Below are 7,053 nucleotides of genomic sequence, written 5' to 3'. Positions count from 1 at the left end.
GTTAAAACTAAGATAAAATATCCTGCTTCTCCAAATTCTAGCCATCTTGGACTTAGTTCTTTGAATGTGCAAGTGATTTTGTATGCTGTTTCTTCTTCTAAGAAATTCCCCACCTCACATTCATAACTTCCTCCCCTATTTGCCTACCAAAGTACTATTTATTATTTAGGTCTTAAATTAGATTAATTTTTTTTTTTTTTTTTGAGAAGTGGTCTCACTTTATCACCCAGGCTGGAGTGCAATGGCGTCGTCTTGGCTCACTGCAACATCCACCTCCCAGGTTCAAGCAATTCTCCTGCCTCAGGCTCCCTAGTAGCTGGGATTACAGGTGAACACCACCCCACCCTGCTAATTTTTAGATTTTTAGTAGAGACAGCGTTTCACTGTGTTGACCAGGCTATCTGAAACTCCTGACCTCGTGATTTACCTGCCTTGGCCTTCCAAAATGCTGGGATTACAGGTGTGAGCCACTATGTTACATATAACTTTAAACAATAATATTTTCCTATGTGCTCATGTATCTCTCCTATCTGCAGATCATATTTGGTGCCTCTTCTTTGTGCTCTATGACACCTTGTACTACCCTCTTCATACCATTAATCATGGTCCTTTATTGTTTCCTTGCATGTGCCTCTATTAGGTTAAACTTTTCATGGGCCAACTACAGCGTCTATCTTGTTTTCCATTGTGTCCTGTTTATGTAACAGAGTGCCTGTTATACTACATTTGTAACTTGGAACATTTTAATTAAATTGTATTAATAAACCTGTAATTACCCTTCAGTATCCCTTGTATACACTACCAGTGCTCCATATACCATACACATTAGTAGGTTACATACCGGGTAAAAGTATATATGATTAAGTGGTAGATTCACAGCAAGTGTTATAAGCCAAAATAAATCTCTGTGAAATCATGAAAGACTTGCCTGGATGAGGAGGAAGTTAAATAGTATCATGAACAAAAGAGATAATTTAATAGGTAAAAGAAGATAGTGAGCCATTCCACACAGTGGCATGTACATTTGTGATGTGATGAACAAATCATAATTAAATGCAATCCAAGCTTTGACTTTGTGTATGGATTGGGTAGGAAAAATTGTGTTGAGAAGAAGCAGGTAAGAAGATTGAAAAGGAAAAGTGAGATTATGAAAGGATGTGAGTGCTGGGCTCTAGAGCCTAAATGCTCTTCTGTAGGCATTGGAGTTCCATTTAACGCCAGTGATTATTGAGCAAGAGAGTGAAATCTGAGCACAATGTTTTCAGAATATTGAATTGGCAGTTGTATGTCTGTTGGATTATGGAGAGAGAAGGAAAGGACACACTCACTATAATGACTGTTCTGATTCTCATTAGAGGGGTGGGGATGAAAAGATTGTAAAGAAATATGACATAATAGTCAACTTGACTTGGAAGATGAGTTCAGTGCCTAATTAGCTAATAGTGAATAAAAAATAATTTTCTCAGAAAATCCGAAACTAATGGACAGTTGACAAATATTGGGATATTAGAGAGGGAATGGCAGGAGTAATACAGATTGTCTTAGAGTAATACAAAAATCATAGATTGACTTGCTCGCAGGGTCTCTGGAAATTATTTAGAGTAAAATACTTTTTACAAGTGAGCTACAAAGGACTTGTAATAAATTGTATACACATTGATAGAAGCTTTCAGAAGTTATTGAAATTAAGAGTGAGTGCTGAGACAGAAATCGGGGTGGACCTGCGCGTTTGGGAATCATCTCATCGTTTGTGGGCTGGTTGTGAAATCCTGGAGTGAGTGTCTCTTGAGGGAGAAGGCACAGATCTCCAAGTGCTAACTTTATTCACAGTAGGTATAATAAAATACTCCATATTGTCCAATTGATTGATGGTGGCTTGTTAAGTATATAATTTTAAATTGACATGATGGAGGGCTATTTGAAAAAGACGCAAGGAACAGAAGAGTAGACATTCCAGTTTTGAGGATCTAACATTTTTCATTTACTTTTTAATTTATATATAATAATTGTACATATTTATGGGATACAATGTGATGTTTCCATATATGTTTTCATTGTGTAATGATCAAATCAGAGTAATTAACATAACTGTCACCTTGAAAGCATATTGTTTCTCTCTGGGGAGACCATTCAAAATCCTATCTTGTAGTCGTTTTGAGATATACAATACCTTATTGGAGCACTCAGAGTATGGAAAGTTTATCTCTCTGAGAAGGGGTAGAATAAAAAATTTGGGCCATCAGTTTACGGAATCTTGGAGTAACTCTGAATGACTACAGCTTCTATGGCATTTGCACTGATGTGTGAAGATGTTGTTAACTAACTCACATATTAAATGAGATTCTAACAAATCATGTTGAGCGATGTGATCATAGACTAAAGAGATAAAGAAAAATAAGAGATGGTAAAAAAGGAAATATATGTGGATCTAAATGAATTAAAAGCTAATGTATACTGACTAGTTCCAGACACACTTTTTATGTACATTATTATAGTAATCTTTACAATAATATGGCAAAGATGAGAAAGCTCAAAGCCCATAGATGTTCAATAACTTGTATAAGTTAACACATGTAGAATCTGGCAAGGATGGGGTGCAATGGAGGCTGTGTAACTGCAGGGTCTGAAACCTGAAGAACTTCACTGAATGGAGGAATTAAAAAGGAGGTAAAGGAAGAAGGGGAGGGGCAAGGATGAAGGTAAAAGAAAATGTGTATTGGCAGAAGTGAGAGAATCAGAAGAGAGTAGACTAGAAGGATTTTGACAGTGTAGACGAGAGAACTGTATATGGCCATCAAGTCCTGTACTCTCAGGATATCTTCATCACTTGCCAGACATCTTAAAAGCTGGCACAGTTCACTCTCATGAAACATCAGAAGCCTGGTAAGTGGGCAGGAGTGTTTTCCAAGTGGAAACCAGAAGCCCACTGCTGACATGTATGAGGTAGTCACAGGGAGCTTTTCAGAATACCGTCAGGCACTCAAATCTCTGTATGTCCCCGTAATATATGAGAAAATGAAAATGTGGGGAAAAATTAAAAATAAACTAATATCGGTAAAGTCACATATAAAAAGATATAACTGCAAATACTATCAGTAGTCCGTGCTTCAACTGGAATGACAGTACCTTGAAAGTACAACTTACAATTTCCTCAGCCTGTGTGCCTCCTTTAATATGTGGGTGAAACTATGTAGAAGTCCCTTCCACTGAGAAAAACCGTAGGAAGGAGGGGAGAGAGACCTTTCTGGTTCCCAGTGACCTAATAACATGAAAAGTGAATTCAGACCATGGGCAGTAAATCTCCCTGGCTAAAGGGATGAGCACTAAATGAATTTCTTGCTTGACAGCAGCACACAGCAGAAACCTTTAATATGTGTGGGGCCATTTCTGAGTAACCCTTGCCTTCTTTGACATGCCACTATTGGAGGCTGGTGATCCATGTTGCTGCTGTGCTGCATAAGGGCTGGCCTAGACTGGTTTTTAATTAAATCCCCCTAAAGGATGGTCAAATCGACCTGTCTTTGCTGAAAGAGTAGTTGTGATCCAGTGTCCTGAGAATACATACTCCCCTTTATGGCCTCCCTCTCTCCCCAGAGGCTGTCTCATTGCATCACTGATCAATGTCTCTCTCTCCAGGGCTTCTGAGCAGAAGCATGACGAAGACAGAGAATAAAAACCCAGTTTGGTTACCATAGCAACATTTTCAGAAAGAAAGGAATGAGAGAGAGAGAGAAAAAAAGGAACTCTACTATGATTTAAGTCCTGAGCATCAGTGAATGAGCTGCCTTTCAGGCAGTCAGTGCCAGGGTTTTTTTCCCTAAGAACCTGAGAAATAGGATAAGAATCCCTTCAATTCCAGCTTTTTCCAGTAGGGGGTGAAAACATTAATAGCATGAGGTTTAGATGAAGAAAAAAAACAGTCATATAGGTATATTCTTTCTCTGATGTTGGTCACACTATTAAATGCAGGCATATCGTAGAGATATTGTAGGTTAGGTTTCAGACCACTGCATTAAAGAAATTATCACAATAAAGTGAGTCATGAGAAATTCTTGGTTTCTCAGGGTATGTAAAAGTTATATTTATATGGTAATGTGGTGTATTAAGTGTGCAATAGCATTATGTCCAAAAAATAATAATATACATATCTTAATTTAAAAATAATTTATTGAAAAAATTCCTAAAATATGCTAACATTTATATGAGCCTTCAGCAAATCATAATCTTTTTGCTAGTGGAGGGTCTTGCCTCTCTCTCCCTCTCTCTCTCTCTCTATATATATATATACACACACACACACACACACACATACATATATATATACACATACACATATATATATATATATATATATATATACACATACATATATATATATTTTTTTCTTATTGTACTTTAGGTTCTGGGGTACATGTGTAGATCATGCAGGATTGTTGCATAGATACATACAAGGCAAAGTGATTTGCTGCGTCCATCCCCCGTCACCTACATCTGGCATTTCTCTCCATGTTATACCTCCCTGACCTCCCCATTCCCCCACTGTCGCTCTCTTGCACCCCCCCAACAGGCTCCAGTGTGTAATGCTCCCCTCTCTGTGTCCCTGTGTTGTCATTGTTCAACACTCATCTATGAGTGAGAACAGGTGGTGTTTAATTTTCTGTTCTTGTGTCAGTTTGCTGAGAATGATGGTTTCCAGATTCATCCATGTCCTTACAAAGAACACAACCTCATCATTTCTTATGGCTGCATAGTATTCCATAGCATATATGTGCCACATTTTCCCTGTCCAGTCTATCATCGATGGGCATTTGGGTTGGTTCCAGGTCTTTGCTATTGTAAACAGTGCCGCAATGAACCTACGTGTGCATGTGTCTTTATAATAGAACAATTTATAATCCTTTGGATATATACCCAGTAATGGGGTTGTTGGGTGAAATGGAATTTCTATTTCTAGGTCCTTGAGGAATTGCCACACTGTCTTCCACAAAGGATGAACTAATTTACACTGCCACCAACACTATAAAAGTGTTCCTATTTCTCAACATCCTCTCCAGCATCTGTTGTCTCCAGATTTTTTAATGATCACCATTCTAAATGGCATGAGGTGGCATCTCGATGTGGTTTTAATTTGAATTTCTCTAATAATCAGCGATGATGAGCATTTTTTCTTATGTTTGTTGGCCTCATATATGTCTTCTTTTGAAAAGTGTCTGTTCATATCCTTCACTCACTTTTGGATGCGTTTGTTTGTTTTGCTGTTGTAAATCTGTTTTTGTTTTTTGTAGATTCTGGATATTAGCCCTTTGTCAGATGGGTAGATTGCAAAAATTTTTTCCCATTCTGTTGGTTGCTGATTCATTCTAATGATTGTTTCTTTTGCTGTACAGAAGCTCTGGAGTTTAATTAGATCCCATTTGTCTATTTTGGCTTTTGTTGCCAATGCTTTTGATATTTTTAGTCATGAAGTCCTTTCCTATGCCTATGTCCTGAATGGTTTTGTCTAGGTTTTCTTCTAGGGTTTTTATGGTGCTGGGTCTCATGTTTAAGTCTTTAATCCATCTGGAGTTAGTTTTATTGTAAGGTGTCAGGAAGGATTCCACTTTCTGCTTTTTGCACACTGCTAGCTAGTTTTCCCAACACCATTTATTAAACAGGAAATCCTTTCCCCATTGCTTGTTTTTGTCATGTTTGTCAAAGATCAGATGGTTTTAGATGTGTAGCGTTGCCTCCAAGGCCTCTATTCTGTTCTCTTGGTCTATATCTCTGTTTTAATACCAGTACCATGCTGTTTTGATTACTGTAGCCTTGTAGTATAGTTTGAAATCAGGTAGCATGATGCCTCCAGCTTTGTTCTTTTTGCTTAGGATTGTCTTGGCTATGCAGGCTCTCTTTTGGTTCCTTATGAAGTTTAAGGTGGCTTTTTCCATCTGTGAAGAAGGTCATTGGTAGCTTGATGGGAATAGCATTGAATCTATAAATTACTTTGGGCAGTATGGCCATTTTCATGATATTGATTCTTCCTAACCATGAGCATGGGATGTTTCTGTATCTGTTTATGTCCTCTCTTATTTCCTTGAGCAGTGGGTTGTAGTTCTCTTTGAAGAGGTCCTTTACATCCTTTGTTAGTTGTATTCCTAGGTATTTTATTCTCTTTGTAGCAATTGTGAATGGGAGTTCGCTCATGATTTGGCTCTCTGTTAGTCTGTTATTGGTATATAGAAATGGTTGTGATTTCCACACGTTTATTTTATATCCTGAGACTTTGCTGAAGTTGCTTATTAGTTTAAGGAGATTTTGTTGCCTCTGTATTGATGGCTGCTGATTGATCAGGGTGATGGATGCTGATGGTTGGGGTGGCTATGGCAATTTCTTAAAATAGGACATCAAAGAAGTTGGCTACATGAATCGACTCTCCCTTTCGTGTAATGTCTATCTAGAGCTTAAAATGCTATTTGATAGCATTTTACCCACAGTAGAACATTCTTTAAAATTAGAGTCAGTACTCAATCCCTGACTCTGTTTTATCAATTAAGGTGATGTAGTATTTCAAATGCTTTTTTGTCATTTCAAAAATGTTCATGACATCTTCACCCAGATTAGATCCATCTCAAGAAACCACTTTTTTAATTCATTCATAAGAAGCAACTTCTCATCTATTCTGTTCAAGTTTTATCATGAGATTGCAATAATTCAGTCACACCTTCAAGTTCCACTTCCAATTCTAGTTCTTTTGCTGTTTCCACCAGATACGCAGACACTCCCTCCACTGAAATATTGGATCACCCAAAGTTCCAAAAGGGTTGGAATCAACTTCTTCCAAATACCTGTTAATGTTGATATTTTGACCTCTGACCATGAATCACAAATGTTCCTAATGGCATCTGGAATCGTGAACCTTTTCCAGAAGGTTTCAAATTTACTTTACCAAGTTCTAATAGAGGAATCACTATCTATGGCAGCTATAGCTTTACAAAAAGTATTTGTGAAATTGTAAGACCTGAAAGTTGAAATTGCTCATTGGTCCATGGGCTGCACAACGACTGTTGTGCTAGC

This window comes from Cebus imitator, unplaced genomic scaffold (genome assembly GCF_001604975.1).
Source record: "Cebus imitator isolate Cc_AM_T3 unplaced genomic scaffold, Cebus_imitator-1.0 Scaffold157, whole genome shotgun sequence".
NCBI lineage: Eukaryota > Metazoa > Chordata > Mammalia > Primates > Cebidae > Cebus > Cebus imitator.
Note: the sequence above shows the minus strand (reverse complement) of the source record.